The 24,470-nt window shown below is 54.0% G+C and overlaps 1 pseudogene; it reads left to right on the top strand.

Moving 5' to 3' along the window:
• The first annotated feature begins 8,542 nt into the window (after positions 1 to 8,542).
• Positions 8,543 to 15,470, top strand: LOC113270690 (histo-blood group ABO system transferase 2-like; annotated as a pseudogene).
• The last annotated feature ends 9,000 nt before the right edge of the window (positions 15,471 to 24,470 follow it).

Genomic DNA, 24,470 nt, shown 5'->3' with positions numbered 1-24,470 from the left:
CATGAGAAGTCAGTTTGCGTTCATCTTATTGTGAGTGAAATTGAGTATCTTGTTATATGTTCAAGGGCTATTTTCACTGTCTTTTCTGTGAACAGTCTGTTCATGTCTTTTGTCTTTTTTTTGTGTTTTTAAAAAAGATTTATTTATTTATTTGAGAGAGAGAGAGAGAGAAAACTCATGTGCATTGGGAGGAGGGGCAGAAGGAGAGGAAGAGAGAGTCTCAAGCACATTCTGGGTTGAGCGTGGAGCATGACAGGGGGCTCAATCCCAGGACCCTGAGATCATGACCCCAGCTGAAACCAAGAGTCAGTTGCTCAACCAACTGCACCGCCCAGGTAACCCTTCTTGGTTTTTAAAAGCTCTTTATATATTAGAAAGATTAGCTCCTTATTTTTGATGTAAGTTGTACATTTTTTTTACCAGCCACTTGGGTTTTGCCTTTGATTGTGAGACTGTCAATTCCTTCCTGAAACGTCTTCTGCCTTTGGCCTTCGGTTTACTCTCTGGCTGCTGCTCCTCGGAGGCCCTCCTCCCTCTGCCTGTCAGTCATGTTTGTGTCCTGCAGTAGGCGTCCTCCTGTCTTCTTGCACCCTGTCTCTGGATGGCCTTGGCCATAACTGAGGCCTCAGTGGGCATCTCTGTGCTGTCTCTGTGCATCTCCAGCCGGGACTGTCCTTGGAGATGCCAGCCATCTGCCCCATCATTAATACTCAGATATCATCTCAGGCTGTGTGGGTCCCAGACTGGGACTCGGTAACATACTTTCTCTTGTGACCCTTCTCCTGGAAGTGGCAGAAATCTCTCTCAACCATGTCTCTGAGATTCCCTACATCATACCTAGTGGTTGGTTCTCAGGTTCTCTGTGGGGAAATGTCTCCTTTTTGTACAAACTGTCTGATGCTCTTGGAAGTTCATGATGTCCTGGTCTTGGAAGATCTTGCATGGGGGGTTGAGGGATCCACTGGGCAGCACTACCCTTCAGTATCCTTGACTTGCTTGGGGTCCACATGCCTTCACTAAATGTTTTCTGCCTCTGCCCTGAAGAGGGCCATGTTGGTTCACACAGATGACAGCATCCTCCCGGTACATTGTCCTCCATTTGCTGCATGCCATTGGGCACGTCAGCCCCCCAGGATGTGCCGCGGCAAGCAAAGGCCCCTTTTGCTCTTGGATGGTGGTGGTGTCCCCCAGGAGGCTCTAGTCCTGGAGATGCAGGACAATATGGGCCAGTTGGACAGTGGTTTTTCCACATAAGAATGGATGTGCTAAGGCTGGGCTTAAGTGGTCAGTGACTGCATCATGGCACAGTGGGGTCTGGAAGTCCCAAATAGTTCTCACCACAAAGAGAGTTAAACCCCTCTCTTGGCTTCAGAAAAAACACTGTCCAGTTGGTTGTTTCTACAGCAGAATTCTCCAGTTCTCCAGTGAGAGTCCTTAAAGTGCATCTAACCCTTAACATGTCCTAGATGGCGCTCCAAGTCTTCACACTGGGAGATACTGCGTCAATATGCCCTGTGTCTGCAGGCAGGACCAACACCTCCTTAGCTAATTAAGAGTGAAATGCAGATCTCACCCCCATTTCCGTGTCACCTGTGAACCACCCTAGAGTGCTTTCAGACGCATTGCCAAGAATGGTCCAGCTCCCCACCTGGTCTTGCCCCAGAACCAGTGACAAGCAGCTGCTCCCTCTGCAGCCAGAAGGCACCTGTTGATCCTGTCATCTGACCATGTTCTTTGGTCCTTGGAATCAAAACTCATGTCCTCAGATGGGAGCTCCCCTTGTGGCGAGCACAGTATAACGTAGAGATTTGTCTAATCTCTACATGGTACACCTGAAACCAGTGAGATTTTGTGTGTCAAGTATGCTTCAATAAAGCAAAGAAACAAACAACCCCCCCGAACTCATGTCCTTAAGCAGCAGCAACCTCAGGGTTGCAGAGCCAGACTGGTGTGGAGTGAGGGAGGCTGTGGGTGGCACAGCCAGACTGGAGAGAGGATGTGGCTCCCTGGGACCGCGGACAGCTGCTGCAAGACACCTGGACCCCGTGTTGTTGGATCTTCTGATTCTTTCAGGAGAAGCTGGAACTGTACAGTAAAAACTGTAAAATCTCTTCTCCTTTCTTTCACAATTCTTTGAACATGCCGTCCTCCTGCCTGGATTTTATTTTATTTTCCCCTCCATTTCCTACCCTCTCGAATATCCCCCCAAGCCTCTTGGACACCTGAGTCAATGTGTCTTTGGTTATGCATGTACCCGTGTATGTCACGCAGTGAGATTTGTGCATGTATTATCATATTTACGTACATATCATCCAGCCGTAGACGTGGTGCTTGCACCCCTTGCTCAGGACTGCTTTCGTATCGATCCCTGTGCATTACATCGTGACCCCCACGATGGGCCAGAAGGTGCTTCTAACGCCCACGCACAAAGCTGCAACGATCTCCCTCCCAGCTGCCCTCCTACCGCCCCCAGCCTGGCCTGGGGTGGGGGTGCCATGCCGTGGAATACGTGCGCCGACAGCCTGCAGTCCAGAAGGGTGTGTCATCGGTCTCCACACCCCAGCAGTGTCTTCCACCGTGCCGCACCCATGCCAACCTTTGTATATACACAAAGGGTACAGTGATGTGTGATTGCTGCGTTAATACGATTGGTTTTAATCATGCAGTTTGAACAGTATTCAAAATAGCCTTATAAAGAAGGCCTTTCATGAGAAAAATGTTGCACAAAGGAAAATTTTTTCTGTGTGTGATTACTTACCTCTGTGACTATCCTGTAGAAATTCAATATTTAGAGCTTTCATAACCTTTGTGTTGTAAATAGAGCTGTTACATTTCTCTCCCTGGGGTTATGGTCAGGGTTATGGTTAGGTGGTTAGGGTTAGGGTCATGGGTTGTGGTCAGGGCCAGATTTGAGATCAGGGTCAAGGGTCTGGGTCAGGGTCAGCATCTGGGCCAGGGTCTGGTTCTGAGTCAGGATCAGAGTCAGGGTCAGGTTCAGGTTCAGGGTTAGGTATAAGCATAACTGGCTTTCTTCCCCCTCTTCTATCTCTCTGGCCCTCTGGCATGGACAAGACTTGCCAGGGTCACACATGCATCAAGGGGTTGACCTGGAGCATTGGTTTTCTGCCCCCAAGTCCTGGTCTGTCACAGAAAAATAATAAAATGTCTTCCTGGTCACTGACTATTTCAAATACAACTCAAGCCCAGTCAAGGGTTGTGGAGGGCCTCAGAGCTTGTGCAAGGTCCTTCCACGCTCCCCCCTGGGTGTTGCTGGCCCCACTCTGCCTGGGCTGCGCCAGGTTCCAGCACAGCCCTGACCCACAAGGGCACTCAGTAGACACGTGTGGATTTATATAGGACTGGGTACAGTGACAGCCTTCTTTCAGGCTGGTGAAGCCCTCCTGGCACTGGCTGGATCCTTCATCCCATCCGAGTGATCAGCAGTAGACAGTCAGTAGACAGGACAGCCCTTGGCCTCCGACCATCCTGGCAGGCATCTGTGGTCCTCCCCCTTAGGCCAGTCTGGGTCTTGACAACCCCCATGGCCAATTGTTATTTTTTTTTAAAGATTTTATTTATTTATTTGTCAGAGAGAGAGAGAGAGAGAGAGCCAGCGAGAAAGGGAACACAAGCAGGGGGAGTGGGAGAGGGAGAAGCAGGCTCCCAGTGGAGCAGGGAGCCCGATGCGGGACTCGATCCCAGGACCCTGGGATCACGCCCTGGGCCGAAGGCAGACACTTAACAACTGAACCACCCAGGCGCCGCCCCCCCCCCCATGGCCAATTATTGAGGTGACTGTGTTCCTTGCGATTTAACAGGTCCATAGACAGTGTAGACAGACCACCTCCTGGGATGTTTCAATCCCAAAGTCTGTGTGGTTGAGACACGTGCCTCTTCCCTCACAGCCTGGCTGCCTGTGAAGAGAGGTCATAACCTTCCAAACATAGAATGTGGCCTGTGGCCACAGCACCCATACAGCAGACTGGCCCTGCAGTCCTTTGGCCTCCTGGTTATAATGTAAACATTTGACCTACATACTTGTTAAGAATCAAGGGTACAGGAGCAACTGTGTCTCCCAGTGTGCAGTCTTGGGGAGCTGCATGCATGAACCAGAAATCCTGCCACAGGTGGCTTCTTCATTGTGGAATAATCCTCAAGCCTCCCACTGGTTCGCTGAGTAATAATCTCCTCACCATCCACACATCTTGTCTCTCTCTTTGTAAAGGAGAGAGAAGAGACTGGAAAATGAGCCAGTTTGTTCTTTGGGGATGGGTGATTAATGTGGTGGGCAGGTGTGACTCCTGGGCTCCCTCCTCCCAAGGGCATGAGTGAGGTCTGTGAGCCTTCCAGTCTTTGAAATTCAAGGGCCTGATGTTCAGGGCAGGAGCCTTGTTTCCCACCAACAGCAAAGTTGCTCTTTCAGCAAGTGGAAGAGTGTGTTGTCATCGTGGGAGAAGAGCAAGAGCACTGGAAGGGTGGCTGCAGCCCCTGACCCTAAGTGACCCCTTCCTTCCCTAGGCTCCAGAGTCCACAGCTCTGCAGTTAACCACCAGTGACATGTGGAATCTGCTGCTTTCCCAGCCTGGCATCCGTTCTCACGTCCAAGTCCAGAACCTTAGCTTGCCTTTGAGAACCACATCTCACCTGCCTCCCATCCTAACATTTTCAGAGGGCAGACCCCACTCTCCACCCACCTCAGAGATGGGCGTATGATCCAAGTCTACCCAACCCCTTGCTCTGTTTTCTGGGTGCTTTAATGGCTCCAAGGATGAGAATGTGACTGAAGCCAGGTCAAAGGCACTGAAAGCCATGACTTTTTGTGGAACCCAAGAGAAAGAGAAACCCTTCCCAGTAGAATGGATGGTGAGTGGGTGTTAGCCTAGAGTTGCTGGAGGCCTCAGATGCAGTGGGAGAGACTGTGCCTGTGAATGGGGCCACCCCAGAGCACTTAGCAGGATGGAGGTTTGGCAGGGGTCCAGGTCACAATGTGAGAGTGTGAGCCCCTGGGCCTGCTAGGTGCAAACCCTCTCTTAAACTTGCCTCTTGCAAGTATTAATTTATTTCTACCATTTAAAATAGTAATTTTACTTCCATGTGTCCAATCACCTGCAAGCCAGGAAGTCCTAGCTATCACATCGGAACTAACAGTCCCCGAGACTCTCTGTGCACGGTGTCCTCAGCAGGGGGAGCATGTCTGGGGGAGATGAAGTTGGTGGGGTCAGGTCTCAGGGGAGCTCCAGAATAGCTCTGTCCCTGTTCCTTCCCTGTGCTGGGAGAGGAAAACCCCAGAACAGTAAGAGGAGGACCAGCAGAAGGAAGAGGTCCCTGGATGGCTAATTGGTCTGCTTGTTTTCCCCCTTATTTTAGGGTCCATTTTGTCAATGTGTGTCTTTACCAAGAAATAACCCTTTTTCTCTTGGTTTCTAGTCTGATGCAACAGGTTCTCTTATTTGACCTTTAATTTCTTCTCTCTTTTCTTTTTTAAAAGATTTTATTTATTTATTTGACACAGATTGAGAGAGAGGGAACACAAGCAAGGGGAGTGGGAGAGGGAGAAGCAGGCTCCTGCTGAGCAGGAAGCCCGACGTAGGACTCCATCCAGGACCCTGGGATCATGACCTGAGCTGGAGGCAGACGCTTCACGACTGAGCCACCCAGGGGCCCCCAATTTCTCCTCTTTTTCTAGTTTTCTACAAAATTGTCACAATTAATGAACAAATATTGATATGTTATTTTTAGCTAAAGTTCGTATTTTATTCAGGTTCCCTCTGTTCCACCTTTTCTTGCTCCAGGATCCCGTGCAGGGTGCTACGTGACATGTGCTCATGTCTCTCTAGGCTTGTCTTGGCTGTGACAGTTTCTCAGACTTGCTTCCTTTCAATGACCTTGGCAGTGTTGAGGAGGACTGGTCAGGCATTTTGTAGAAAGTCCCACATGGAGATTTACTTGTTTTGCTCACGATTAGACTGGGGTTATGGGTTTTGAGGAAGCAGATCAGGGAGGTAAAGTGGGCTGTTGTTACTTTATAACAAGGGAACACTTGTCACTGTCCATGTTAACATTGGTCACCTGGCTGAGGCAGTGTTGGTCAGGCTTCCCCCCACCCCCATGAAGTTACTCTTTCCCATGTGTAGGAAGACATTGCCCTGAGCTCACACTTTAGAGAGGGGAGTTAGCTCCATTTCCTTAATGAATGGTTGAGTATCTACATCTAATTATTTGGAATTCTTACAGGAGAGGTCTGTTCAATCCCATTTATACAGAACTATGTAATTTGTTAATAAAAACCCAACCAAGTAATTTAAAAGATCCCAATCCCATTGGCTTCACTGAACAATTCATGAAACAGGTAGCATCCCATTTAGCAAAAGAAAGGGGCTCCTTTGAGCTGCAGGGAAGGGAAGGATTTTAAAGGCAGAGAGGGGATTGAAAAACAGAAATTACTAGAAAAGGATGCACTATTTTAGACAATGTTCCCCTTCTAAGGAGAACAAAAGGGGCCATTCAGTTCATTTTCCAGGTTCACTGGTTAAAGTTTATGTGGAAGTGAAGGTGTGTGGAGCTGCAGTTAGGTTAGGCAGTAATTCTTGGTTTGCTGGCTTGGGTCTCTTGACATAGCTGACTCTATTTTGGGTCTGTTGCTCATTTATTTTACCAGTGTGGACACCAGGGTAGGTTATGCTCTGGCACGAAAGTGTTTGGTCGCTGGCTCATTCCTGCTTTGGTGATTGAGAGCACTTTCCATTGGCTCCTGTTTTCCATTGACATCATTCCGTCTCCGTGGCTCTTTTCTTGGCACTTCCTTACTTTCTGATACGTCAAGATTATCCTGGCTCCTATACTTACTGTCTCAGCTCCAGTGCCAGCAATTTCTTCATGGAGCCCTGGTTAGTAGAGAATGGTGTTAAAGTCTTACACGTGGGAGCTAAATGTGCTCCGCAGACAATGCAAGGCAATACATGCATGTATTTCCATCTATGTTCACACACCTAATTATAAAGATTTCTACGTGGAACTGTCTGTGTCCATAGGAAGCTAAAGACGAGTTTATACTGATGTCTCCAACCTGGTCCATCACCACATGGAGACTGTGATCTTCTCCCTTTGCTGATCTGTACCTTCCCACTCCAACAGTGACAAACCTGGCTCTCCCCACCTGCCATTTATTTAATTCATTGCTCCGTTCCAGATTACAGATGTGGTGTTTTCAGAACTGTTAGCTACCACTCTGATGGGAAAGAACTTTATCAAATAGAGTCCACTGTGTACGTACGGTACATTTTTCTTTAATCTACAGATTCCATTCATTTCCAAAGATACTTAGGTCTGCACCTTTTGTCATACAACCTACAGTGAGGGTTTTTTTCCCATATGTTTCTAATACAGTTAGGTTATGTGTCACATTTATACTCCATTGAAGGGGGGAAGAAATTTTCCTTGGTCCAAAGTTCTTACCACAAGACTAAGAATGAAATTGACATGAGACAGATTAATAAGAGAAAAAAACCCAAAGTGTAATGACGTGCACATGGAGACCCAACAAGGAAACTGGGTTCTAAAGAAATGACCAAGGAAGCCAGGTTTTATACTTTTTGGACAAAAAGAAAATAAACCTGTGATGAAATCACAGGACAAAGAAAACTTAATCTTGGGAGCTTCAATTAGTAAGGAATTCTAAACAGAATTTGGGCTGGGGTAGTAAGTTAGTAAAAAGTAACAAGGGTTGTTTATACAGCCTTCTGGGCTCCAAATGCCCATCTCTGGTGATGTCAAAGTCTCTTTACCTCCTGGTACAGGGACATCTTCACATGGGAGATAGATTTCCTGCTTCCAGGGGGACAGAGGAGGGTCTGAGGGTCCTCATTTCATAGACCGACTCTTAAGTAACTTTTATTTAAAATGATCTATCTGCCAAAGTGGCAGATTTGGGGCAGTGTGCCCTTGGCCCCTACACCATCTCGTGACATTCCCACATCCTAAATAACTTAATTTTAGTAGATTATGATTTACTCTTTGGGATATAAAAATGTTCGTGTTTTTTAAGATTTTATTTTTAAGTAATCTCCACAGCCAATGTGGGGCTTGAACTCACAACCCCAAGATCAAGAGTTGCATGCTCCACCGACTGAGCCGGCCAGGTGCCCCAAAATGTTTGGGTTTTGACAAATGCATCATGGCAGGTATAAATCATTAAACCATCATGGAATTCACCCCCTGATCCTTTTATCACCTCTAGTTTTGCCTTTCCCAGAATCTCCTACAAATGGGGTCACTCAGTGTGTAACCATTTCGGACTAGATTCCTTCACTTAGAAAAATGTAAAGTTCATCCGTGTCATTTTATGGGGGTGATGGTTCATTTCTTTTTATTGCTGAATAGATTAACAAGAGAAAAACAAGTCAAAGTTTAATATGATGCATACGTCCCATATTCATGGGAGATACCCAGGAAAACGGAGTAACTCCTCGAAGTGACCCGGCCCTAAATGCCATCTTCAGCTAAAGACCAGAAGATTTTGGGTGGTGGGAAGGCCAGTTAAGGGATGTTATCAGGTGAGCACAGTAAACGAGGGAATGGTGGTTGCACAGATTTAAGTCTGTGCCTTCTCTTTCGGTAAGAGTTTCTTAAGATTTAGTCATTCTGTTCCTGATACAGAGGGAGACAGGCTTACAAATGGAGCTTTCCTTTATCAGCGTAACTTTCACTCACCAAACAGCAACTTTTACCCAGTTTTTAGAGATTCTTCCATGTCTGCCTTTCCTTAAAATTAATCCGCCCAAATAACCCTTGTGCCAAAGAGGCATATTTTGGGTGGCATATTTCCTTCACATGGATACACTCAGTGTGCTTATGGATTTATTTATGGAAGGACGTCCTGGCTTCGTTAAGTTTGTAACCACCATGAATAGAGCTGCTGTGCATAACTGCATGTTTTTGTTTGGAAATAGCTTTTCAAAGCAGTGGTCTAAATACCAGAAGTACAATTGTTGGACCTTAACGTGAGACTTATTTAGGTTTGGAGAAAATGGCCAAACTGTCTTCTGAAGGGACAGTTGCTGCCATTCCTCACCTTCCAGCAGTTGGTATTCTTGTTTCTGGAGTTCAGCATTTGGGATAGGTGTGCAGTGCTGTCTCACTGTCGTTTACACTTGTTCTTTCCTAATGATGACGTCGAGCATATTTTTGTATGCTTATTCTGTGTCTGCATATCTTCTTTGTCCAGGCATTTTCAGACCCTTACCCATTATCAGTTCGGATGTTTGTTTCCTTATTGTTCAGTTCTGATAGTTTTTTGTATATTTTGAATACAGATCTTTTACCAGATATATGTTTTGCAAATATTTCCTCCCAGTTTGTGGCTTGTCTTTTAGTTTCTGAGCAAGGTCTTTCACAGAGCAGAAGTTCTAATTTTAGGAAGTTCATGTTATCAGTTTTTTTCTTTTGTGGATTGGCGTTTGGTGTTTTTTTTTTTTTTTTAATAATGATTTTTTATTATATTATGTTAGTCACCATACTGGCGTTTGGTGTTGTGTTAAAACTCATCACCACACCCAAGGTCATGTAGATTTTCTTTTATGTTTTCTTTCTGATATTTTGATAGTTTCACATTTTAAATTTATCTACAATTTTGAATGAATTTTGGTGTAAGTTGTAAAGCTTGTGCCTGCATTTCACTTAATTCCGTAGGGTTTCTAATTAATTGTTTATATTTCTGGAGAAGTCAGGGGATAATTGGACTCCATTTCAGTTTGAATTTTCAAAATGTAGTGGATTCAGCTGGACCCCAGAACGGACAGGTGCCTCCACTGAACTGAGCGCACCGGCCCTGCACCACCCCCACCGCCCGCAGGGGGCGCCCGAGTCCCGTTCCGCGACTCCCGCCGGGCATGCGCTTTCCGGTGCGCTGGCAGGTGTTCCAAGTCCTCAACCCTCTGTGCTGACGCCCAGGCTTCGGGAGGACGTGGGGCCTCATCCACGGTCAGGAGCCCGGCCTCTTCAGGACCTGCTGTGGAGACTTCGGGAGGACGTGGGGCCGCGTCCACGCGGACAGGACCTGCAGTGGAGGACGTGTTTCCGCGTCCACACCAACGGACCCGGGTCTCCCCAGGACCCGCCGCGGGAGGAGAAGGTGAGGAGAAGCCGCCTGAGCAGGGACTGCCGAGGGGTCCGTGCTCACAGGACCCCGCGGAGGAAGGGCGCGCTGTGTAGACGGTAGGGTTTCCGTGGTTTCTGTGCGGTGCCGTGGGGTCGCTGGCGGGGCTGTGAGCGGGGCTGTGGGGTCTCCCCTCTCTGGGCCCGGATCCGCTGGGCTGGTCCGCGGGTCCGTGTTTACGCGCACACGGATCCGGTTCCGGGGGCTCCGCAGGCAGTCTGCAGTCAGGGAACCTCCGGCCGCCCACCTGGTGCTCGTGCTCCTCCGGCCTCGGCCCCGCAGGGTCCTCCCCGCGTCCACACCCGGTCCGGGCTGTCGGTTCGGCGTCTGGAGGTTCGGTAGCGACAGCGCGCGCTCTGCAGACAGACGGCTGTGGGGAGAGCAGGTGTTCTCACGGCGTCGGTCTTTCCGTCTCCGCGTGTCTCCCTCGACATCTGTCGTCGGTGTCTCACGGGTGTCCGAGGGCAGGGCTGTCCGTCTCCCTCGACGTCTGTCGTCAGTGTGTCATGGGTGTCCGAGGGCAGGGCTGTCCGTCTCCCTCGACGTCTGTCGTCGGTGTGTCACGGGTGTCCGAGGGCAGGGCCGTCCGTCTCCCTCGAGGTCTGTCGTCAGTGTCTCCCGGGTGCCCGAGGGCAGGGCTGTCTGTCTCCCTCGAGGTCTGTGGTCGGTGTCTCCCGGGTGACCGTCTGTCGTCGGTGTCTCAGGGGTGTCCAAGGGCAGGGCTGTCCGTCTCCCTCGACGTCTGTCGTCGGTGTCTCACGGGTGTCCGTCTGTGGTCGGTGTCTCACAGGTGTCTGAGGACAGGGCTGTCCGTCTCCCTCGCCGTCTGTCGGTGTGTCACGGGTGTCCGAGGACAGGGCTGTCCGTCTCCCTCGACGTCTGCCCTCGTTGTCTCCTGGGTGACCGAGGACAGGCCTGTCCGTCTCCCTTGACATCTGTCATCAGTGTCTCATGGGTGTCCAAGGGCAGGGCTGTCCGTCTCCCTCGACGTCTGCCCTCGTTGTCTCCTGGGTGACCGAGGACAGGCCTGTCCGTCTCCCTTGACATCTGTCATCAGTGTCTCATGGGTGTCCGAGGGCAGGGCTGTCCGTCTCCCTCGACGTCTGCCCTCGTTGTCTCCTGGGTGACCGAGGACAGGCCTGTCCGTCTCCCTTGACATCTGTCATCAGTGTCTCATGGGTGTCCAAGGGCAGGGCTGTCCGTCTCCCTCGACGTCTGCCCTCGTTGTCTCCTGGGTGACCGAGGACAGGCCTGTCCGTCTCCCTTGACATCTGTCATCAGTGTCTCATGGGTGTCCGAGGGCAGGGCTGTCCGTCTCCCTCGACGTCTGCCCTCGTTGTCTCCTGGGTGACCGAGGACAGGCCTGTCCGTCTCCCTTGACATCTGTCATCAGTGTCTCATGGGTGTCCGAGGGCAGGGCTGTCCGTCTCCCTCGACGTCTGCCCTCGTTGTCTCCTGGGTGACCGAGGACAGGCCTGTCCGTCTCCCTTGACATCTGTCATCAGTGTCTCATGGGTGTCCGAGGGCAGGGCTGTCCATCTCCCTTGACGTCTGTCCTTGGTGTCTCAGGGGTGTCCGAGGGCAGGGCTGTCCCCTGTTGAGTATTTCATGGAGGAGGAGGAGGGAAGGGGAGGGTTGTTCTGGAGGAAAGTCCCCTGGAGAAAAGCGGGGTTCGGGGTGATGGAGGTTCTCCCCGGCTGAGCTGTAGGGGTGGTGATTTCTGGGAGGTGGTGAAACCTGCATGTTCCCCTTTGGGGCCTGTGACTGATGAGTCTCTGCTGTGGGGCTTCTAATGTGGGGTCTGTAATTGACAGTTGTTCCTGTGACTGACACTGTGATCGGCTCCGCTGCCCAGCCCCCCTTCTGGCGACCCTAGTCCACTGTACTGAGCCTTCCCTTCATGCATTTTCACAGTTCTAACCGGTTTTTGGTGGAGCGTTGTGGAAAATTGGAATTCCAGATCCTGCTGTTTCTCCTGTACCTGAGACACAGGGGCCGCCGATGTCATCCTCCCACGAGTCTCTTGCTAACCTGTGGCGTCCTACACTGGCGAGTGGCCTCTCCGCAGTGGGTGAACCAGGTCTGGGAGGACTTGGCCTCCATCAGGAAGCTTGATGTGGTCTCAGCTCCTGTGACCTGGTGCTGACCTGGTTGTTTGTAAGAGTACTTGACTCTGCGGTGATTTCAAGGTGCAGTGAACCTGTCACAGCAGCACAAATACGCTTTATCTCCACACTCGGACTCCCCAGCTGTCGTTTCTTTACCACACGGGATACTTCAGTGCGTTTTACCCCGAACAGGGACACGCTCCCGCGGAACCACCACATAGCCCTGAACGAGGAAATCACCGCGGTTTCCATATTATGATCCAGACCACAGGCCCACTTGAACTGTCGCCACCTGCCCCGCTGTCTGAAATGTCCTGCTCCATTCGGATCCAGTTTTCTTCTTCTGCAACTGCTCCCGAGACTTTCCTGTATTTGCACAACCCTGATGGATTTAGGAGCACAGATGGCTCCAATCTGGGTGGCCTGTCTGGATGGCTTATGTCGCTTGGGCTGTTTTCAGTGTCCATCCACGTGGTGACATGCATCAGTCCTTCATTTTTTCACTGTGACTAAACATAGTAACATTTACCACTTAAAACATTTCAGGATCACAGTTCTCTGGCCTTAGCTGAGTTCCCACGGTTGTACACCATTCTCTAGAACTTTTTCTTTCTCCCCGAGGGAGACTGTATGCATGAAACACCAACTCCCCATTCCCCTTTCCTCTCAGCCCTGCAGCCACGTTCAACTTTCTGTCTCTAGAAACCTCATACAGGTGGAATCACACAGTGTCTGTCCTTCTGTGAAAGCCAGCATCCTGTCCTTGTTCCTGATTTCAGAGTAGAGCTGTCAATCTTCAGACTTGAGCATGGTGCTTGCTATAGATTTATTGAAAAAGATTACCCCTTATTCCTGTTTTCATGAGTGTTTATATCAGCAACAGACATTGGATTTTGGTTAGAACCTTTTCTGCATCAATTAATATGACCACATGTTTTTATTCAAAAATTTATTGCGGAGTATAGCATTGCTTGTTTTCAGTATATTGAACAAGCTTTGAGATGTTTGTGAAGAGACACTTGCTTATGATGCACAATATATTTAAGAGCTCTTGGTTTTGCAATTTCTCTGATCAGGCTTCTTACATCTATTTTAAGACAGGTGTAGGGATGTATTTGCTGGTTTTGTGATGATTTCATTGGGGTTGGTATTAGGGTTAGGATTGGTGTTACGGGTTGTTAGGGTTATGGTTGGGTTAGGGTTAGGGTTAGGGGTCTCCCTGTCCTCTTACGCACAGAGCCCATTCTCCTCCAGTAACCAGAGTGATCTTTTCGACACATAACCTTTGGGCCTCTCTGTGGTCTGCTCCCCTCCTGCCCATCCTCTCCAGCCTCACCTCTCCCACCACGGCCTGCCTCTCTGTGGGCCACCCAGGGGTGTGGTTGTCCCACATGTGCCTCTGGCCTGAGTCCAAGCCTTTGCATTCACTGTGCCCTCTGCCAGGGCACTCTTCTCTCCCCCTGCTTCATGTTTGGGTTGTTTCCCCATTGGCCGGGGGATTGCCCGGCACAAATTCGAATTGCCCCCTGATGACCTGACTCATGCCTGCTCTGTGTGTGTGTGTGTGTGTGTGTGTGTGTGTGTGTGTGTGCTTGTCCCCTATTTAAATGTAGTGCCCGCCTTCCTGATGTGAGCAGTTTGCTAACCTGCCCGTGATGGGGCAGGTGTAAGAAAGTAGCCTTAGTGTCTGCACAAAAAATCAGTCCCAGAGGGGCTCACCACACTTGCCTGATGATGGGGGAGCTGCTGTCCCCATGGTGGGGAGCAGGTAGTCCCCTCAAAGGGGGACCAGCCATGTGAGGCGGTTGGACAAGACTCCCAGCTTCTTGTCTGGGGAGATGTAGACCTGGACCTGGAAGCTTACACCCTTGGATTCACGGCTGGGGCCTAAGCAAGCTCCTTCTTCTTCCAGAGGTCCTCTTTCCCCTTCCCTGACCATGGGCTGGACCTGATTCCTGACCTGGGGGAGTTCGAGGGTGACACCTCCTAGGAATACCAGGGGTTTACTGAGGACCTTGTCAGCAGGATGCCCAGTAGCCTTCAAGGGAGGACCGTACAGGAGGTAGAGACAGCTCTGTGGGGGCCAGTGACATCTCACTCAAAACAAATTGGGGCAGGTGGCCGGCCCTGCTGGTTCTACCCAGACTGTAGAGCATAGAAACCCGGGCTATGCCCCAAGGTGCTCCTCTCCTGGCAGGTGGGGACAGGACCTGGGGGTTTGCCCGGGAGCTCAGCACAGGGGGAGTGTTCCTGGCTCCAGCATGCTAGAGCCCATGTGGGGCTGCATGGGCTTCCAACCTCTTAAGCCTTAGGTACCCCTTTGTAAGGTGGGGTGCTGACGGCCCCCATCTCTGGGAGCAGAAAGTTGGGAGCCCATGGGAAGACTCACTCAGGAGAGGCCAGGAGAGTGGCTGTTGCTTAAAGCAGCCCAGGGCCTGCCCCCTTGAAGAAGGTACACAGGTTTATGGCCCTCAGCTTTGGTGTCCTGCTGCCAGCCTCTGGCAGTGACCCTCCTCTCACCCTGTCCCCTGTCCCTGTAGCTATGTGGTCTTCCTGGAGCTGGTCCTGCAGACGGTGAAGAAGCACTTCATGGTGGGACACAGGGTCACCTACTAGGTCTTCACCGACCAACCATCTGCCGGGTCCACGTTCCCCTCTGGGAGGGCCACAGGGTGGTGGTCCTCATGGTGGACACAGGGTCACCTAGTACATCTTCACCGATCAGCTGGCTGCCGGGCCCATGTCCCTCTCCAGGGGGGCCGGAGGGTGGTGGTCCTCGAGGTCCGCAGTGCCCCGCGCTGGCAGGATGTGTCCATGCAGCACATGGCGATGATCAGCTTCTGCGAGCAGCTTTTCCTCCACGAGGTGGACATCCTGTCGTGCACGGACGAAGACCTGAAGTTCCATGACCACATGGGTGTGGAGATCCTGTCCCCTTTCTTTGGCACCCTGTACCCCAGTTTCTACTGGGCAGCCCATGAGGACTTCAGCTACGAGCACTGGCCGCAGTCCCAGGCCCACATCCCCAGGGACCAGGACAACTTTTACTACATGGGGGCCTTTTTTGGGGGGGGAGGACAGTGGCGGAGGTTCACTGACTGACCTTGGCCTGTCACCAGGTGATGGGGGTCGACCTGGCCAATGGGATGGAGACCATGTGGCCTGACAAGAGCCACCTGAACAAGCCCACCAATGTGCTGGCCCCATAGGACCTGTGGGACCCACGGCTGCTGGGCTGAACTCCAGAGGACCTGTGGGACCCACAGCTGCTGAGCTGAACCCCGGAGGCCATATGGGACCCACGGCTGCTGGGCTGCCCCCCCCCAGGTCATGAAGAAGCTGAGATTCGGGCAGTGCCCAGGAATCACCAGGACATCCAGAACGCATGAGGGGCTTGCCCCGTCTCCGTCAGGGGGTGCTGCCCTGAGCAGAGCCATAAGAGCAGATTCCTTCTTCTGTCCCCTCAGCTGTGGAGTCCGGCACTGCCTGCTTGGGCATGTCCAGGGCCCCTAGCTGCCCCCATGCACAGGAGGCCTGCCTGGGGCACAAGTTCCTTTCTTTGTGGTCGGTGCATCTCGATAACTTCTGGGTCATTTGTAGCTGCGAACGGCTCCAGTTTTATGTTGAATGTTTTTCTGTGTCAATGCTGAGCAACCATCTTTAAAAAGAACAATTGAGGGAAAAGGTTTTCTCCCTGGTTCTAAACGGACACGGCCTGGTGGGCTGGGAGCGGCCCTGCAGCAGCCTTGGAGCCAGAACGGGCCCTGGCTGGGTCTTCCTCCCAGTCCCTGCACCTCGCGGCAGCCATGGGCCTTCAGGGTCAGGGGTGCGCCGAGCCATCTCTCTGACCCCCAGTCCCCTGACCGCCAGAGGCTGTGACTGCTAGCACGGCCTCCAGGAGCATGGAGCCCTCTGGGTTATTTCTGGTTCCTGCCTTGGTTTTAAATGGCTATTTCTGTGCTGGTGTTTGTGAGATGTGGGCACTGGCTCTGTCTGGATGCGCGTCCTGTTGGGATCCCTCAGTGCCCACTGGAGGGTTTGCACTTGTGGACTCTCTCTGCACTATGTGTTAGCAAGCACTTCCTGAGTGCCTACTGTGAGCTCGGTCACCAACAAGGGGCAGAGCGTGAGAGTGAGAACCAAGATACAGGGTCCCTGCTCCAGGGCCCTCCTGGGACTCGCGATGGCCCCGTCCTCCTGACTCACTACTTTCCTATTGTGGTGTAGTGGACATATGACTGATACCGTTAAGCACGTTTCAGGGTACAATTCAGTGGCAATACGTACATTCACTGCTCTGCACCTGCCACCTCCATCCATCGCCACAACTTCATTGTCATCCCAAACTGAACCTCTGCCCACGAGACCCTAACCCCCATTCCCCCTCCCCAGCCCCAGCACTCAGCAGCTCCTTCCATCTCTATGAATCGGAGTGCTCTCTGTCCCTCACGAGTGGGGTCGTCCAGTATCTGTCCTTTAGGGACTGGCTTATTTCATGTCAGATAGTAGACTCAGGGTCTGTCCCCATGAGCCTGGACCTGAACCACTTTTCCCCCAAAGGAGTGGCTCAGCCCTCTCCTGTCTAAGCTGAGCCTCCTCAGTCCCCTCTGCTCCCCTCATCTTCCTTCTCAGCCTGAAGATGATCCCAGCCAATCTGCAGCTTTGAAGACCTGTTCAGTCCAGATGCCAGACACACACCCCTGGGGCCTCAGGCCTCACCTACCGCATCTGTCCATGTCAGGTGCCTACCCCCCACCCAGTTGGCCACCTGCTCCTCCCACAGCTGTCCCCATCTCAGGAGAGGGAAACACCAAGTCCAGACCCTTGGAGACCTCGGTGACTTCTTGCTTACCACCAACTGTAGTGAGGTGGCTACTGGAGGGCATTCAATGTCCTAAACATTTAAAGGCATATGTGAGTCTCTGCTGCCCAGGGCAATGGGTAACAGTTGGGGCAAACAGAAACCAAGCAGATTCACTGGAAGAAAGGCTGAGTGATGAGGAGTGTTAGGGAATAGGGCCTGGAAGGTCTGACTGTCCCTACCTGACCTTCAGATGCTCCCCAGTTCCTCCTGTGCCTCTGGTGTCTTCCTGGAACCCTGACCTGGCTATTTTCAGACAGCTCTCCCAGTGGTACCCTCACTTTTGGGGGGGGGTTTGCTGAAATCCACAGTGTGTCCTGCTGCCCCACCTGGATCACATCGTCTGGGCCATCTGAGGACCCAAGACTGTGGGTCTGTGGCCTGGAGGGATTCTGAGCAGAGCTGGTGGGATGGGAGGGCTGCCAGACACAGAGACAGGTTTCCAGAAAGCTACCTTCCTACAGTTTTTGAATCAAAGCCCTGAAATCTTTAAAATGCCAGCAATGTTACAACATGGGCCAGAAAAACAAATGTCCCTGTGCACCCAACACCACCTAAACTATTGGCCATTTCTTGTCCCTTGAGCTGAGTACAAAGGATTGGGAGTGGGGACTTGAGGGAGGGGTCCTGGACCAGACTTTGTGTTTCGGGGACAAAGGCCATCCAAACAAGCTTGTGCTGGGCCTGAGGAGGGGGCCTGTGTGGGGACCCCAGCTGGAGGCACTGCTGTCCGCTGATGCCTCCTCGGCCTGCCCCAGTGCACCTGCTGCTGGGGGAGTGCCTGCCCCCTCCTCCCTGTGGAGGGCTCTCTCCTGCACCAGCGGTGCCTCCTCCCCTGCCAGTCACTGCCAGCCTGCAGCCTGGGAGTGTGGACACCCTGAGTTCCTCTAGCTGCTGGGGGAGCGCCTGCCCCCTCCTCCCTGCGGAGGGCTGTCTCCTGCACCAACGGTGCCTCCCCCCTGCAAGTCACTGCCAGCCTGCAGCCTGGGAGTGTGGATACCCTGATGGCCTCCAGTCCTGGGGACAGAGCCAGTGCATGTGGGACCTGGTCTCCCAGCAGGCCTGAGCACCAGGCCGCCACGGTGCTTGCTCTCCTTCTGCAGGCTCACTATGCCACGTCCTCCCTCAGGCTCCCTGAGCCCAAGTCCTCCTCTGCTCGAGAACCACCCTTGGGCCCAGGCTCTACACGCTGAGACTGGGAGCAGGTCATCTGGACCTTCTAGACTCGTGCTTCAGTGCCCGTGACATGGGCACAGTCCGGCCTCACAGACTGCTCAGAGGAGACCCAGCACGGGAAGATGCAGGCCGCTGCAAGGGGAGATGCCAAGTGACCCAGAGTGAGCACACAGGCCTTGCACAAAGCACAGGGCTCGTGGGGCCCAGCACAGGATGCGGGCACCTAGCCACTGGTCACGGGAAATCCCGGTGAGGGTGGCCCTGGTGGGAAGGCCACAGAAGGGTTCCAGAAGAATCAGGCGACAAGGAAGACAACAGGACAGAGCTTCCCAAGGAGGTCGATGGAAGAGTCAGAGGATTGCAGAGGCCTTGGGAAGACTCAGAGGTCCTGGAGATGTTGGCTGAATCGCTGTCATTTGGTCAGAAAAGGTGTGTCACAAACCCCCATCAACACTGGATGATTTACTCTTCGTTGGTTCTAGGAATCTGCGTACCTGCCATGAGAACTCACATTGCGTTAAGTCTAGGACATACTTACTTTTCAGGACTAGATTTTTCTAGAGGAAGTGCTAAGCATGGGTCTCTCCATTCTTTTCTTTGCGTGACTGGCCTCTGTTTTCAGGAGCAGATTCCTGGTGCTCATCACCCCTGCTCACCCTGAGGACTGACCCCTGTCACCACCCACAGTGGATGTGACTGCATGGTTTGGGGGGTGCTCACTGATGAAGCCCCAGTGCTCAGTACACAGCAGGGCCCCCAGATCCTCTGCTGAATGAGGGAGGGCCTGAGGAGGATGGGAGTGAGGGAAAGAGGGAGGGAGGGAGGGAGGATGGAAGGGTGGAGGGGCAGGAAAGAGACGGGGGGGAATGAATGATGGAGTGAATAAATGATGTAGGGAGGGAGGGAGTGAAACCACGAAGTAGGGTCCCTACATCAGGAGCCATTATTTGGGGTGCGGTCCGAGGGCATCATAGCCCGGGCCCTGGATGGTGACACGGGGCACTTCCATCTCCTTGGGCATTAGCGTTGGTGCATAGCCTGCTCTCTCCACCGCTGCTGTGATGAACACTCCTGAAAATACATCTGTGAAAAACCGAGTGAGAGTTTTCAGGGGTGAGTCTGAGGAGGAGCATGCTAGGTGGTGGGTGCACTTGTGGCCTGGGGTGGGTGCCGCTCACTGTTCTCCCAGACAGGGGTGCCCGTCACCCTTCTCTCCAGGGGACCTGCGGGGGACTTCTGTGTCCTCACATTCTCCCCAGGGCTGCTGGTCCCTGGACCAGAAACCTGCTGATCTGAACGTGACCAGTGCTGCCTCCATAGGGTTTCCTTTGCCGGAGTCGTTTCCCAAGAGCTCCTGCATCTCTGACACATACTCCCCACGTGCCTATCCTCCCCCTTGGACTTGCATGTGTTTGGTCTCTGTCCGTGTGGAACCCAGTGACTTGGAGCACGGTTTGGACCAGAGGCAGGGGAACTGTTTCTCTGGCCTTGGGTTGTGAGCCATGCTTTTGCCCTTTGTGGTGTGTCTACTAGCTTTCTGCATTTCCCTGGTTTCTGTGGGGGTCACAGGAAGAGCCAGCTGTTTCCTGTCTGAGGTCAGGCCGTGGTGTCCCAGCAGGAACAGGGGTCTCGGCCCTGAGATTGTGCCCCTAATTCCTAAAGTGGTCTCTATGATTATGTCTGATCTGTAATCCATCGGGGATTTCAGTATCGAATAAGGGAAATGCTATGTCAGATAAACACAGAAAAAAAGAGTCCCCTTTGAAAATAGGTGGGCAGACACGAAGGTACCTATTGTGACTCCACTTACAGAAACATCCGGAACAGGTAAAGAAACAGAGAGAGCAGCTTAGGGGTTTTGAGGGTGTGGGCTGGGGGAGAAATGGGCAGGGAGACTTCTGGTTCGGGGTCTCCTTTGGGGAAGGAGATATTCTGCAGCAATGTTCTCTGGTGGGGTGGCACAACATTGTGAATATACTCAATGTGCATGACGTGTTCAATTGAAAACAAGTAATTTTACTTAAAACAAATAATATACAGTATACAGAACATGAAAAGATAAAGTAACAGTCAATATGTACCAGAGAGAAAGAACATAGGGGGAGGGGATGAAACATTCTGGCGGGACATCGGGTTCGGGTGAAAGAACTAAGGGTAATTGCACAAGGAGCTCTCCCTGCAGGGCTGTGGGCTCTGGATGTGGCTCTGGGAGCCCTGCAAGAGCAGGAGTAGGGGCAGGGGTTGGGATAGGGGCAGGGACAGGAGCAGGGACAGGGGCAGGAGCAAGGGGAGGGACAGGGTCAGCAGCAGTGGCAGGGGCAGGATCCAGGGCAGGAGCTGGGTGAGGGGCAAGAACAGGACCACAGGCAGGGGCAGGGGGAAGGGGTAGCAGTTCTGGCAGGGGAGGGGGCAGGATCTGGGGCAGGAGCTGGGTCTGGGGCAGGAACCAGAGCACAGGCAGGGGCAGGGGAAGGGGCAGGAGCTGGGCCAGGAGCTGGGTCCAGGGCAGGAACAAGAGCACAGGCAGGGGCAGGGGTAGGGGCAGGAGTTGGGGCAGGAGCTGGATCTGGGGCAGGAACAGGAGCACAGGCAGGGACAGGGGAAGGGTCAGCGGCTCTGGCAGGGGCAGGGGAAGGGGCAGCAGTTCTGGCAGGGCAAGGGGCAGGAGTTGGGGCAGGAGCAGGGTCTGGGGCAGGAACAGGAGCATGGGCAGGGGCAGGGGAAGGGGCAGCAGTTCTGGCAGGGGAAGGGGCAGGAGTTGGGGCAGGAGCTGGGTCCAGGGCAGGAACTGGAGCACAGGCAGGGGCAGGGGAAGGGTCAGTGGTTCTGGCAGGGGAAGGGGCAGGTGCAAGGGAAGGGGCAGGAGTTGGGGCAGGAGCTGGGTCCAGGGCAGGAACTGGAGTACAGGCAGGGGCAGGGGAAGGGGCAGGAGCTGGGTCCAGGGTAGGAACCAGAGCACAGGCAGGGGCAGGAAAAGGGGCAGCAGTTCTGGCAGGGCAAGGGGCAGGAGCTGGGTCTGGGGCAGGAACAGGAGCACAGGAAGGGGCAGGGGAAGGGGCAGGAGCTGGGGCAGGAGCTGGGTCCAGGGCAGGAACCAGAGCACAGGCAGGGGCAGGGAAAGGGGCAGCAGTTCTGGCAGGGCAAGGGGCAGGAGTTGGGGCAGGAGCAGGGTCTGGGGCAGGAACAGGAGCATGGGCAGGGGCAGGGGAAGGGGCAGCAGTTCTGGCAGGGGAAGGGGCAGGAGTTGGGGCAGGAGCTGGGTCCAGGGAAGGAACTGGAGCACAGGCAGGGGCAGGGGAAGGGTCAGTGGTTCTCGCAGGGGAAGGGGCAGGTGCAAGGGAAGGGGCAGGAGTTGGGGCAGGAGCTGGGTCCAGGGCAGGAACTGGAGTACAGGCAGGGGCAGGGGAAGGGGCAGGAGCTGGTTCCAGGGTAGGAACCAGAGCACAGGCAGGGGCAGGAAAAGGGGCAGCAGTTCTGGCAGGGCAAGGGGCAGGAGCTGGGGCAGGAGCTGGGTCTGGGGCAGGAGCTGGGTCCTGGGCAGGAACTGGAGCACAGGCAGGGGCAGGGAAAGGGGCAGCAGTTCTGGCAGGGCAAGGGGCAGGAGTTGGGGTAGGAGCAGGAGCAGGGTCTGGGGCAGGAACAGGAGCACAGGAAGGGGCAGGGGAAGGGGCAGGAGCTGGGGCAGGAGCTGGGTCCAGGGCAGGAACCAGAGCAAAGGCAGGGGCAGGGAAAGGGGCAGCAGTTCTGGCAGGGGAGGGGGCAAGAGTTGGGGCATGAGCTGGTTCTGGGGCAGGAACAGCAGCACAGGCAGGGGCGGGGGAAGGGGCAGCTGCTCTGGCAGCGGTAGAGGAAGAGGCAGGATCAGGGGCAAGAGCTGGAGGGTAGGAACAGGAGCACAGGCAGGGGCAAGGGCAGTGGCTCTGGCAGGCGCAGGGGCAGTAGCTGGGTCTGGGGCAGCAACAGGAGCACAGACAGGGGCAGGTGCAGGATTTGGTTCAGGGGCAAGAACAGGAACACAGACAGGGGCAGGTGTGGGGGCAGGAGCACTGCCGGGCTCAGGGGCAGGCTCTCCATCCGCAGGTTCTCCAGCAGGCTCTTCCTGGACAGCTTCAGGATCTCCGTGGGCAGGTGCCAGGTAACCCGCTGGCTCCTGGTCTCCTGCTGAAGTCGCTGCAGGCACCACCCCTCCCTCTGGAGCTGCCCATGAACTTGGAGCTGGCTCTAGTTCCTCAGATGGTGGAGCAGCTGTGAGAGGAGAAAAGCTCACCCTCCTGCCTGCGTCTCGTGGCCTTTGCAGAGACAGAACCCAGCCCAGGGGCTCCCAGAGAAGCTGCAGCCAGGAAGGAACCCTGACCAGGACGTGTCCCCGACTGCAGTCCACCCGCTGGGTGCTCTGAGCCCGGTCCTTGCTCCTGGACCCACACCAGCCTCTGGGGGCTCCTCCCTGTGGGGCCAGCACTGACCCATCCCCACACACCACAAACACCCAGCCCCAGCCTTCTCACCTTCGGGCTCGGCCTCCGTGGGCTCTGGCTCCTGGATCACACTCACTGAGTGAATGACTACTGGGGACAGTGGCCTGGGCGGAGTCAGAACCCTTCCCAGGTGATCCCCTGTCCCTGCTCCTGGAGAGGAGGGCGTGTCCACCAGCTTCCTCTCAGTCTCATCCACGGTCTTCTGCAAAGACAGGGACCGGTAGCCGGCCCAGAGGCATCACAGCCCTGCCCGGCTCTCTTCACTGTCCTCCTGCCCAGGCCCCCTGCTGCTCCCAGATCAGACACAGACCTGTGTGTGCACAGCCCTGCACCCGGGACAGTGACCCATCCCTGCAGGGCTCGGGATAAACCTTGGGCAGAAGGGCGCAGCCCCCGCACACCCTGTCCCACCCAGCCAGGCTTGACCTGGGGTGTGAACATGACCTGCCCACTGGACATTGACCCCTCATCAGCCTGCTCCTGCTCGGAGTGGCCCCACCCTACAAGACCCCTCTTACACACACACACACACACACACACACACACACACACACACACACATACACACGGAGGGGACCTGGGGCTGCACAGTCAGATCAGAGTGTGTGGGGCTGGGCTGGCCGGCTCTGGGCCTCATGGTGTCACCTTTTGGTCCTTCCTGCCAAATGGCCAGAGGCGTCGGGGAGCCCTGACACGACATCCCCAGCGAGGGGAAGTGTTTTCAGGGCGCGCTTTCCTCAGCCTGCAGCCTCCGGACTTGGGGATGCAACACGCAAACATGTTCTTCGTTCGAGGATCTCCAATGAAATGAGCTGGGCAGGGGACTGGCTCTGGAATGTGGGTGCCTGGTTACCCGAGTTCCAAATTCTGTTGGGCTCCGTTGTCAGGGAAGTGAGGTCACCACTGCCTGGGGCTCCCTTGCCTGACTTCCTTCTCCCACGAGAGCCCCCAAGGGCCCCCCTCCCCCAGCTGCTCTATGCTCACCCTCCACCCCATGCCCCATCCATACAGTGACACCCACACCGTCCACCCACAGCCCCCAGGGGGCCTGGGTGCAGCCAGTGTCCCCGCTGTGAGGACGCAGAGCTGGGTTCAGACCGGGCTTCTGCTCGTGACCAGGGCCGTGACCCTGGACAGACCCTGTGCCTCTCAGGGACTCCCCAGGCTCCCCATCTGCACAGTGGGGTGTTCTGGCTTCTACATCTAGGGACACCATCAGGGGTAGGACCTCTACATACATTCCGTACCTGCTGTCACAGGAGGCTGGGGCACACACTTGGCAATGCAAGGATGAGTCAGGGGCTGGGCGGGGCATGGAACACGCTCAGAGGGGCTGGGTCTGCTCTGGGGTCCAGGCAAAGCCACCCCTTTGTCCCAGGCCCCGTGGGAAGGTTGCAATGAACTGATTCCAACCTTATCCCCTGGCGACACAGACTTCCAGGGGCTCCCATTAAGTTGAGGCTCAGGTCCCCGGGCCTTGTCTGTGCCCATGTGCGGGGCAGTCTCCACAGTGGTTCCCGGGCATTCCCGAATCCTGGTCACACATCCCTGGGGAGTCCCCTCCCCTCCAGGGTGGATGGCCTCTGTGACTGCGCTCTAAGGAAGAGAATGGAACAAATGGATGGGATGTCATTGGAGGAAAGTCTGTGACTTCTCCTGGTTTCCTCTCTCCTGGTTTCCTCTCTCCTGTGTTCAGT

The sequence above is a fragment of the Ursus arctos genome, unplaced genomic scaffold (genome assembly GCF_023065955.2).
Source record: "Ursus arctos isolate Adak ecotype North America unplaced genomic scaffold, UrsArc2.0 scaffold_32, whole genome shotgun sequence".
NCBI lineage: Eukaryota > Metazoa > Chordata > Mammalia > Carnivora > Ursidae > Ursus > Ursus arctos.
The sequence above is the reverse complement of the archived record's forward strand: the minus strand, read 5'-3'. Positions and strand labels throughout refer to the sequence as shown.